A 13,447-nucleotide genomic window follows, 5' to 3' on the forward strand; every position below is an offset into this window, starting at 1 on the left:
ATATGTATATATATATATATATATATATATATATATATATGCTGTGTGGTGGATGTCTTTGTGCCTATGGTAGCCCCCAGCCACCGCTTGACAACCGGTGTTGGTGTGGTTACCTTACCGTAACCTAGCGGGTCGATAGAATATGTACTAGGCTTTTAAAAAAAGTTACTGAATACTAGGGTAGATTCGTTCGACTAAAACTCTTCAAGACACTGTCCCAGCAAGGCCGCGGTCTAATGACTAAAATAAATAAAAGGTAATAAGATTAAAAGTTTACTCAGAGTCAGTCTGACAGTAAACTACTGTTATAACAACAACAACAACAAAAATGGTAGTAACCACAACAACAACAACAAAAATTAAATGAAGAATGATTAAAAACAATGTAAACAACTGCCTCTTAAACGTATTATCATGTACCATCAAGAATTTCAACCATCAGGTGATTTAGCAACATTTTATTTCTATTTCCAACGTCAACGAGTGACGTGTGTATCGAGAATGTATTGCTGACAGTAGGGTGTCTAAATTGGAGTCTTGTAATGCATGTGTCACAGAATTACGTATAGTAATGCCAATACGATTTGTTTCAAGGTGACTGGTTGGGCAGGTGAGATGGCGTTGGAAATCTGTGAGTGTGGAGTTAATTAAATACATTAAAACCACTGAACTAAGCAATTAGACTTCATTATCCATGTATTAATTAGTGGTAACGTTTCGGAAATTTTTCATTATATTGGAAACTGGTGTTAATGCTTAAAGTTACAGCGGTATGTATTTATTGCCAGTCACGTCATCAGAATCTGGGTGTGTTGCTACGGAGATAGTTTGTATGGTGCGGTAAGTTGGAATTTAAAGTTTTCATATGGAGACAGCACCCACGCAGTCGCTTGATTTCGCTAGAAATAGGAGACAAACCTCTCTCAAGTTACAACCTGTTATTTAAAGTAAGGTCGGTCACACAGGATTTTCTTGGCTGTAGCAACAATATTAACAAACAACTACTTCTACCACGTCTACTGCTAAAAAACAACTACTGCTACTACTACTACTACTACTACTACTACTACTACTAATTGTACTACTACTACTACTAAGTGTACTACTACCACTACTAATTCTACTACTACTACTACTACTACTAATGTAATCTGTCCTTGTAATGTCCTCCCCGTCTGATGATCCTGTGACAAGAAAAATTTACCACTACTACCACTATTACTTTTTTCTTCTTCCTTTTCCATTACTACAACTACTACTACTACTTCTACGACTACTATCTTTTTTATGGCGTAATGATCATCAAGACTTATCAAAAAATGTAATGTAATCTAAATGTGCATGTATTTCTCAGAGTGTGATTATGATAATATTCATCGTCTTCATAATCTTTATTATTTTAATGACTGTTTTTTTTTTTTATGTTAGCATGGGTTGGATGAGTTTGCTATATTACTTAATCTTTATTACTTAATCTATATTACTTAATCTTTCACACGATTTGTGCAGACCAGCATCATGATACATGAATCAAACACTTTTTCTCCACGTTTTTTTTTTCCGAAAGTTATTAAAGGAGATGTTATAGGAGAAGGTTAGAAAAATTTAGGAGTGAGATAATCATAGGGAACGTCATCGAAGGTTCGGGGATAGGAAGAGTTCATAATAGTTTTCAGGTAGAAGAGCGAAAACAGCGTGCTTATAGATGAGATGAAAATATAGGTATAAAAAAATACTGCTGGTGGTGAAAATAATCCATTAGAATCGATTTGTGGACCGAAAGATATAGAAGTGCAGAATACTCCACTGCAAAACCAATGCATTTTTTTCCTCTAGAATGTAACTGACTTTTTTTTTCACTATAGTTAAAAGGACTGGAATTTTTGGGGGAAAGGGCTCGTCTAATTACATCGACCCCAGGGCTTGACTGGAACCTATTTTTATCGATCTTGAAAAGATAAAAGGCAAGATCGAGCTCCATGAAATTTGAACTTTGAACGTAAGGCCGGAAAAAAGGTCGCTAAGTTTTTTGTCCAGCGCGGTAACATTTCTTATTTCTTTATTGTCCACCGAAAAATCAACCCACGTTTATAAGCATGAAAACAGAAACAGCAGATAGTTAATTGTATAGGATATACACAGAACCTATTTTCCTGGCGTCCATGCATCATTTAAGACAACATCCCAATTTCTTTTTAACCACCAGAGAAACTTCAGATTTAGGAAAAGAAAGCTTGATATAAGTCAGGACGTATGAAACTGGTAGACGAAATTTTTTAAAAGAAACATGGACGTTTAGAACAAACTTACGAAAGTGCTTTTGACAGGCAAAGGGCCATTTTTTCAAGCATTGTCTCACATGGCAGCTTTTTTAAACTTTCAAATATCTTGCTATCTTTCTTTGGTTCTTTGTCTTTAAAATTCTAGTCGTTGATGACATACGTCTCCACCACAAATCATGTCTCTTAATTTTGTATGTATTTTAACCATAGTTTTCAACAGTTTTACAAAGCTAATTTCATCAACCACCGTAATAATTTATTTTTGTTATTCAACATCACTATTATCTATCTTAAATGCAGCTGCTATATGTGCAACTTGACGTTCTTATCAATAATCATTAAACAGACTACAGAATTGGAGTTTTGTTGAATGTAACATTGATCAATACATATTGTATGTATTTGCACATGCTTGTACTAGGGAGTGCACGCATATATATATATATATATATATATATATATATATATATATATACATACATACACATATATGTGTAATGTGAATATAAGCGCTTCTTTCTCCCTCTCTTCCTACATATACATACACACGCGCGTGCATATATATATACAAACATATATATATTATATATATGCATGTATTTATATATATACATATATATATGTAAACAAATATAGGTATATATATAAATATATATATATATATATATATATATATATATATATATATATATATATATATATATATATATATATATATGAACATTACACATATATATATATATATATATATATATATATATATATGTATACGTGTGTGTATGCTTGCATGAAAGTATGTGTGTATGTATTTTACATGTAAGTGTATGTACAATTAAATTCCAATTTTTCCTTTTTATTTATGAAAACTAATGCATAAACATTATTCCTACACACACACATCCATCAATCCATATACTGACTCACATACACATATACATATAAGCACACACACACATATATATATATATACACACACACACACACAAATATGCACGCATGCACACATAGATACGTGTAAGCCTTTCCACACACAGACTTACGTATGTGCATTTAAAGGGAGAGATAAGTAGATATAAATAGAGAAAAGTGGAATGATTATTAAGAAAGCAAAGAAATGGCTAAATACATACATATATGGAAATAGACAGTCGCACATAATTGAGCCACACATGTATACGGTGCAAACATGTGCGTGTATGTGAGTGTTTATATATGTAAATACATGCATATATATGTATTTTCATTACTGTATATCCTTATATATGTATGTAAACGTATGTATTCTTATGACTGTGTGTGGAGGGGTGTGTATATGTCTATATTGAGAGGAGGGTAATGGAAAGAGAGTAAAATGGTTGTGATTATGAAGAATGTTCATTCTCTTGAGAAGAAGCTACTCTTCCATATTAAGGTGTCAGTGACAACAACCTGAAGATACTTAAAGAATTATTCCTGTGCCAAAATTGACAGTCAGCCAAATTCTTAATTGGCAACATCTTGAAATATTTTTTTAAAGTTATATCTAATTTTATTCGAATTTTATTTTATTCTATACTTTAAAAAAAATATACTTTTTTGTAATGGTACATATGTAGTTTTTGTTTAATTTTTTTTAGGTTTTTTTCTTTTAATTTTTCCATGGAATAAATTTGTGTTGTTTGTAAATTTGTCTATTTCCAATGCAGTGCAATTTAATTCAATTCAATTCGTGGTTAATTTTCAAAAATATATAAATATACAATAGAAAATTCTTCTAGAATAGTTGCTGCAAAATCTAAATTGCAATACTATTGCAGGCATGGAGAAAAGACCTACTCTAATTACACTACGCTCACTAACATTTTATAAATAACAGGCCTGTTCAGGTCTCTTCAGGTCTCTACCTCCACCCATGGGACCACTAATGAATTATTCATATACTCATAAGCTATGATAAAATATTAAATTTAATTTATCTCTTCCTATCCCTTTTATGAGTAACCTTTGAAAATGAATTCCATTTTGAAGTCCATACCTTTAAACCATAATCAATACTTAGGTCTTTCTGTATTTAAGAAAACTTTCAACAGTGTGTGAGTATTGATAAATGAGCTAGATTTTTCCAAATCACAAAAGATCCAACGAGCCAGGTTCCATAGTTTTAAATAGATTAGTTAAATAGATTAGAAACAAATTTCCTCCCTATATAGGATACTGATTTATCACGGGTAGATTTTCTGCAAGGAAATTTGAAGCCAGCATCTTGCATCGGTATACTAATCATCAGTTATATCTGGATGAGTGTGTGCGTGTGTATGGGTCTGCGAGTTTAATGTATTTAACACAAATCAGACAAAATTCTCAGCATATTCACGAGACTGTGTCGATAGAAACAGGATGGTTCTCAATAAAAATGACTTTATAGACCCTATCAATCGGTGCTAATAAGTTAGACATGGCCTTGGCCAATCTTTGGCTGAAATACATCTAAGTTATCTATGATCAACTACACTACCAGTAGTTACAGTAGAAAGATATCACCATTAGCAGCTACTTAAGGCTACATCGTCGTCGTTTCTATAATTTAAATCCCTTGGCCTCGAACATAACGCTGATGCTGGTGACAGTATACAAACCACAAACCGCTCAATTGCTTGAATAGCATCATATCCACATATGAAGTTAATTTTCTCAAGTCTTCTAAAAGAAATATGTCTTACTCAAAGTTAAGGATACTTAACATCTTTTGTGTATCATGTATACTTTTGAGAGTTTGTCGAAAGAGAACTGATTCTATAATTTTAAAAAATATCGTGTAAAAATATCGTGTAAAAATGTACCTTCATTAGTTTAGAAACCATTTAATCCTTTGCTACCAACATTTATTGAAAGAAAATGTAACTTCTGTTGCATTTACGAAAATAAAGTTGTAATTGTTTTCTCATCCAAGTTCACAGACGCACTAAAATCAATACTCATTCTAAATTCTCCCCAATAATCATGTTTGAGTCATTTTGAGATTTTCAGCTTTGGGTGGAATTAGACTGAGATTTCGGGCTAAAACAGTATTATATAATATCATGTTATAAAGCTCACTTAGCCAAAATGTAGTTTTGGGTTTAGTTTCATTGCGTGACTTCTTGGACGAAGTGTTTTCTAGCTTAGCCTTAGACTAATGACTCTCAACTAGGGTCTATATGGCCCTTGGGGGTCCACATAAGATTTTATTGTTAAAATTTATCTGCAATAAATTGGTTATACTGATACAATACAATACACCAAATATTTTAACAGTTCTTTTATACAATTCGAAATAATATTGGATTTGAAAAATATTAAAGGATTTTTTTTAAACATAGAATAGCTAGTGGGGGACATCAAAGGGATCCATAGGAATCAAAGGGGTCAATAGGTAAAAAAAAAAAAGAAATGGTAGAGAAGCACTGTCTTAGGCGAACCAATGTCTTGTAAGGGGAGCTAGCCTTTCATGTATTTGAATATGTATATAATTGTATGCTTTTTTGTGTGTATGGGTGCATTAGAAAAAGTCAGTTCCTTCATGTCTTCATGAATACCATCTGAGCAAATAATAATAATAATAATAATAATAATAATAATATAATGATAATAACAATAATGGTGTCATTAATTACATTCACCTGTAAACAAATGGTTTGTAGTTCAGCAGATGAGTGAGGAAAAGTGGAAGGATAGCCGCTTTACTAGAAAACTAAGTTGAGTTGGGTTGGTGACAGAAAGAGCATCCGGCCATACATTATTTGATTTACCAAGTGCCGTCTAACCCCTACCAGCAAGGAAAACCAGACATGAAAATGATGATGATGATAATGATCATTATCATCATCATCACCGTCGTTGTTGTCATCATCATCTTGACGTCGACGATGATGACGCCATCGCTTACGTCAATGTAGGCGATAATATAGTAGTAGTAGGAGGAGGAGGAGGAAGAGGAGGGCCAGCATCAGGAGGAAGAGTTCAGGCTGTGTAAGTAATTGTTAGTTCTTATTCAGAAATATTAAATTTCTTAAGAATTTTCTGCATGAACAGTTTATCACAAATGAGGAAATCGTTACCACTGATAGCAAGCAAGGAGTAACAACTCTTTCTCTCTCTTTCATTCTCTCTCTCCCTCTCTTTCTTTCTTTCTCTCTCTCTCTCTCTCTCTCTCTCTCTCTCTCTCTCTCTCTCTCTCTCTCTCTCTCTCTCTCTCTCTCTCTCTCTCTCTCAGAGTGCATGAAGCATAAGTATGAAGGATAACGCTTCATGGTTCATGAAGATATGTGGATGTCAGATTGAAATGGGCTGGATTTCCTCTGTTTCACGGACATTATCAACGAGACTTTTACAAATTTATTTTCTAGCGTTGTCGGACTGGTAATTTTTCCGGTTTACTTCATAATCATACTTTTTTTTTCTTCAAGTACCAATGCAGATGTAAGCACACTTTATCATGATGCTATTATAGTCTTTCTGTGCAAGCATTTTACAATTACTTACAATATGAGTCATAATTTCCATTTTCGGACTACATAACATTAAATATCTTATGTAGCTTCTTATATTCTTTTCACAGTGTCTGTGTTAAGAACTTCCTTTTGAGCTGCAAATGTTGCATTTCCAGTTTCATGCTTCGGGTCTTCCTTTCTTAACCAATCCCATAACTTCAGTTTTGTTGGGTTTCTATATCCTTTGAAATCTATCATGTAGGGGCATAATTTCATATATACTCTTACCCATCATTTTCCTTCTTCCTGATATTTTCATTACACTACTCCTTAAGTAGATTACTGTTTTTTGTTTGTTTTTATAGTATACTGCAAGAGCAATTCACTACTCATTAACAAATACCTACTGAAGTCTATGTATTCAATGGAAACACATTCTTCCGCCCAGGAAAAATTTCGACCTCTAATCCTCTGAAGTATGTAGAAATAGACCAAGCCTACTTGTGGATGTAACATTTTACTCTCTACCAAACTTTTGAGTATTTCTGTCAAAATTTTCAACCACTGCCTTAGTCCAATAAGGGCAGTATTGTAGCAGCGTATCATTGCTACAGCCTGGCCATTGATGGTTGGAATCAAGCTTCAGTAATGCAGTTTCATTGCATTTGTAATATCTTCATTTCCTCTTATTATGTCTTTTCTATCACACTTGTATTTATTGATAGCTTATTCAAGATTTGTATCACTCTCTCCAGATGGTAACTAAAAACCATTGCATGGTTCTTTTATATTGTTCCTTAAGATAATTTCAGTGCACTTCGAAATGCTAAATTCCATTCTTGTATGCTATCAACAATAGAATACAATCTTGCATATTAGTTTAATTTTCTGATTTTGTAAACAACTATAAATAGAAAGTGATTAATCTTTGGGAGCTTCCTTCCCAAATTTGTATCCAAACAGTTTCATATAATTTTATTGAGAGTTATCAGTGATAAAACAAAAGCAGGGAACAAAAGGACAAAAGGAATCTCCATGGAAAATGCAACATTGAATATGGACAAATCCTAGATACAGCTTTGTGTTCCAAATATGGAATCTCAGATATCATGATGTTGGTAACATTTTCAGCAATTCCAAATATTGTCATATTCTTCAATTCAAGCATTTATTCTACTCAAGTCCTTCTTCATATAACCCATTGATTTCGCCATCTAACCTTTTTTTGCAAAAGTTCAGCCGATTTTGTCTTCTTTTCCTCGCCAATACTTCATTCCCAGCCTTTTCTATTACAACGTGCAAGTTATACATAACTACACATTTCAATTTTGGGTTATCTGATATAAAAGATAATGCATTAGTACAATACGGACTTTAGTACTTTAGTAGTTCAGTACAATGCGGACCTTAGTGTTTGCACTGGTTCTCTCAACTTACTTATGAGTGTTTCCAGTAACATGTTATCTATTACAAGCTTTGACATAGTCAGGTTGCTGATATCTAAAATGACATTCCCATTAGACTAGCTTGGTAAGGAAAACCTTAGGCGTTCAGTAGGACAGAAACAAGACCTGTCAAACGGAGGGATGAAGCCAAAATAGGGTCATGACTATCTAGTTATACTCTTCAGACTAAAAATATCAAGGGGTGCCTGATGCAGGATAACTCACTCTATGAGTGGATTGCAACTTGTAAACTTTGACCGGTAATCTATCTAGGAACGTAATCCTGAAAAACAAAACTCTGATGCATTAGCATTTGGTGTTTTCTGATTATAAAGTGATTGTGAAAAAAGTTTTTTGTGCCTTTTCAATCTCCAAATGTCAACTACGGGGATTAATGGTGTTAGTTGCAAGCATACTGTGGAAAAATTTCCTCTAAATTCATGGAAAAACCCTCCTAATTCTAAATTATATCATTAAATGTCTGACACAAATGCTGCAATTGAGAGTTGACAAACCGAACAGTCTAGAAATTATAAACGGGCATTATTTATGGTAATGAAATATCAAAGCCACCTAAACCAAAATAGTAGTAGTAGTAGTAGTAGTAGTAGTAGTAGTAGTAGTAGTAGTAGTAGTAGTAGTAGCAGCAGCAGCAACATCAGCAGCAGCAGTTTTCAATTTTGTTTCCATTTCTTGCCCAATCTTCCAGACACCCAGGGCAAAGAAACTCACACTGATAGGCCACTGAAACAACCACCTCAGATTATTCATTTGGTCCACAGTCGTAAGGTCATGAGTTTGAGTCCCGGCAGCACATTGTATCCTTCAGCAAGATACTTTATTTTACGTTGCTCCAGTCCGCTCAGCTGAGAAAAAAAAGTTGTACCTGTAATTCAAAAGGGCCAGCCTTGTCCCATTCAGTGTTATGCTGAATCTCCTTGAGAATTATGTTAAGAGTACACGTGCCTGTGGAGTGCGCGTTAACTTCACGAGCAGGCTGTTCCGTTGATCGAGTCAACTGAAACGCTCATCATTGTAACCGACGGAGTGCCAGGCGGAGAATAAACCACATTGATATCACTTCTGGAAGTTTTCCATCCTTTTCATTGTTTCTTTAATTTAGATGTGTTGACTATTTTGAAGAGAAACTCCCCAGATGTTTCTGACTGGAATTGTTCAAGTAACAACCCCCCAACAGGGCGTCGGATGCTTTAAGCTTTTAAAAAACAATGAAATCTAGATTTTCTCCAGTAAAATCTGGATACATTCAAATAAATTCATAATGATATTCGATGGAGAAACGCAAGAGAGAGAGAGAGATAGTGAAAAGGATTGTGGCTGAGAGGGGTTTAGAGAGGAAATAAATCCGTTAGCATTCGGAAAATTGTTGCACATAACATTGATAGCGATATCGTTGTCATGGTGACAAATACACGTAGAAACATCAAGAGCTGCGAAAAACAAACAAAAATGGAATCAAGAGAATAAAAAGTAGTGCCACCATTTTCAATAACTACCACAACAACCCGGATGACAAGAAAAAAACAATTAGAACAACAAGAGCAGCGGTAAACAATTGTGAGGATTTACTCTCAAACATGCCAATCCCGAGGGATGTAAGCTACATCAACAATAAGAACAACTAAAATATTCTTTTCTGATTTTAGCACAAGGCCTGAAAGTTTGGGGAAGGGGGCTAGTCGATTAGATCGACCCCAGTACACAAATGGTACTTAATTTATCGACCCTGAAAGAATGAAAGGCAAAGTAGACCTCGCAGGAATTTGAACTCAAAACGTAAAGACAGACGAAATATCGCTAAGCATTTCGCCTGGCTAACGTTTCTTATTTCTTTACTGCCCACAAGGGGCTACACACAGAGGGGACAAACACGGACAGACAAACAGATAAGGTCGATTATACCGACGGCAGTGCGTAACTGGCACTTATTTAATCGACCCCGAACGGATGAAAAGCAAAGTCGACCTCAGGGGAATTTGAACTCAGAACGTAGCAGCAGACGGAATACTGCTAAGCATTTCGCCCGGCGTGCTAACGTTTCTGCCAGCTCACCGCCTTAGAAGAACTAAAATATTTATTTCTTTATTACCCACAAGGGGCTAAACATAGAGGGAACAAACAAGGACAGACAAAGGGATTAAGTCAATTACATCGACTCCAGTGCGTAACTGGTGCTTATTTCATCGACCCCGAAAGGATGAAAGGCAAAGTCGACCTCGGGAGAATTTGAGCTCAGAACGTAGCGGCATTTCGCCCGGCGTGCTAACGATTCTGCCAGCTCACACTTATTCCATTACAACCTACCCCATCACTACTAGATTCTGTGTGGTTTCAAGAATCATCATTACCATCAACATCAACCACAGCAACAATAATACAATCATTTCCACCAAGACAGCTAAAGTAAACTTCTTTGCAGGAGAGTCAAGATGTCATGAGTAATTTTCCCATGGAAAACAAGCACAGAAACCTTAGCGAAGCAGAAAACCTCACCACTTACTGAGAGTGCAGCAGAGCTGAACTGGAAATTTTTAAACAACTAATGGAAAGAAATATTAGAAGGACTTTTATATACTGATGTTTGTCGCTTAAAAACAAATGGATTTTAAATGATACATACACCTAGATGAAACGTACCTCAGAAAAGATTGACATATGTATCATAACTCGAGCAAGACAATATGACTCTATACGAGTTTCCTCTCAGAAGTATTTGTTCGGAAACACTGTTTAGTCCCGAGTAAAAGGGAGAGTGTATTGCTCCTTCCTACATGGCAAGCCTGACATGTGGCAAAATTTAAAATGTCATGTGAGTTAGACATCATTTGAGAGGGGGCATGCTCAATATTTAGAAATATTTCGATATTAAGAAACATCGAATGAAAATTAGTCTGAGATATTGTTGCTGATCTTGATCCGGGTAAAATCAGAAGTACCGGACAAGATTCCTAGCCTTATTGAACTACTGAATAAGTCACAACTACAAATCATAGTGGAATGCAGAAGGTTTAGACGTTACACTGAGGTACAATCATTTAAATGCTTTCTGCTCTCAAGAAAGGAAGGCAGATAGAAAGTGCTCCGATGCCATATAGCGTATCTAGGGCAGGAAAATCTGGTGGGGCCCATCCCTCTCCAGACTAAACTCTTTTCTACAGCTGAGTGAATTAGAACAACGTGAAATGAAGTGTTTTGCTGAAGAAAACAACGATCGCCCGGTCCAGGTATTGAAACCACAATCTTACGATCGTGAGTCCAACACCCTAACCACTAAGCCACGCGCAACAACTGCACCAATAAATGCAGCATCTATTACTAACAACAGCAATAAAAGCATTACTACCAATGATTACAACAACAGTGATAGCAGCAGTAACAACAACTGCAGAAACAGTGGTGGAGGACTAGTCCTGACAAGAACAGTAAAGGTGGTAGAGCTTGGCAGCAGAAACCGTGAAAAGCAATTCCAATATTACCACTCCTACAAGCAGTGGTTATTTGTTCATAGCTGACTTGGGGCTTAACAACAGCTTGAATATTTTGGAAATAAAAGAAGCTACGATGCACAATATTCTATTAACGATATTTTTTATCGAGAGGGAAGGCATTACTCATGACACTTTACTTGGCCTTCAAAGATAGTAGGGGAAAAGAGAAAGATATGCTGAAGCTAGAAATCTGGCCTAATTGCTTTCAATGGATAGGATTCTGCTAAAGGCACCTAAAGTACCAAGTGGTGGTACCCAGTGGACCACGAATTATGTTTAATATCCCACCCCAATAGCCCATTGTAGGATCTAAACTCAAAGCGCAGAGCGGTAACAAATATCAAATATCAAAACGCATCTTGTCTGATCTTTTTTAAAGTTCTGGATTAACACATTTTTATCGACTCCAAAAAGATTAAAATGCAAAGTTGATCTCAGTGGGATTTGAACTTAGTGCACCGAGTGTTAGAACAAATACCGAGAAGTAGTGTATCAGATGATTCGTTTGACCCTGTCAGTTTTCGGTCTGGTTAAAAATAAATAAAAACGTGGTATTCTCATGTGTATTTTGAAATGTTATCATTTTAACAGGTTGTTTGGACCCAAAGCAAGCTATTGTTTAACTGCAAGGCAAAATGTGTTTTATAACAAATGTTGTTGTTGGCACTCCGTCACTTACGACGTCGAGGGTTCCAGTTGATCCAATCAACGGAACAGCCTGCTCGTGAAATTAACGTGCAAGTGGCTGAGCACTCCACAGACACGTGTACCTTTAACGTAGTTCTCAGTGATAATCAGCGTGACACAGTGTGGCAAGGCTGGCCCTTTGAATTACAGGCACAACAGAAACAGGAAGTAAGAGTGAGAGAAAGTTGTGGTGAAAGAGTACAGCAGGGTTCACCACCATCCCCTGCCGGAGCCTCATGGAGTTTTTAGGTGTTTTCACTCAATAAACACTCACAACGCCTGGTCTGGGAATCGAAACCGCGATCCTATGACTACGAGTCCGCTGCCCTAACCACTGGGCCATTGCGCCTCCACTATAACAAATGAAATGGAGAAGAAATACAAGTCATACAAAATAATGGTTTTAAATTATGGCACTGGGCCATCAGCTTTTGAGGGATGAGAGAAGTCGATTACATCAACCCCAGTACTTATTTTCTCGACCTTAACAGGATAAAGTACAAAGTCGACCTTGGTAGAACTCAGAACGTAAAGGCAGGCAAAATGCTGCTAAATAGTACGTCCGGATTACTAACGGTTCAGTCAGTTCGCCGCTGTAAGGTCATACAAGATAAAAAAGCAGCTATAAGAAAACAATAGAAACAAAAGCAGTCAGAGAGCGCAAACCTCCGCCAAGCCAACACTGACGTCCTCTCAACGATTAGCCAGAGATGGTTTTTAAAATGAGAATATCTGAAATAAACAAATGAGAATACTAAAAATGAACCCGACTGCTCTCAAAAACTTTATGTAAAAAAAAAAGAAATGGAAAAATAATCCAGAATCCCTGTCCGGTACCGCATCGATCCCAAAATCTAATTAGTTCGTGCCGGTCACGAGCCCAAGCATCTCTGAAAGTTTCATACGAAACCATCTAGCGGTTTTTGAGATATCTGGCTATCGTTGCAGAATGCACCCTTGCTTATATCGCTTGTGGGGAGATAAATCCCTGCCACATCCAGCGCCGAGACCAGCAGATCATGTGATTTCGACCTTCCTTGGTGTCGTCAATGATGGACGCCCGGCCACAAGAGACG

This window comes from Octopus bimaculoides, chromosome 8, assembly GCF_001194135.2.
Source record: "Octopus bimaculoides isolate UCB-OBI-ISO-001 chromosome 8, ASM119413v2, whole genome shotgun sequence".
NCBI lineage: Eukaryota > Metazoa > Mollusca > Cephalopoda > Octopoda > Octopodidae > Octopus > Octopus bimaculoides.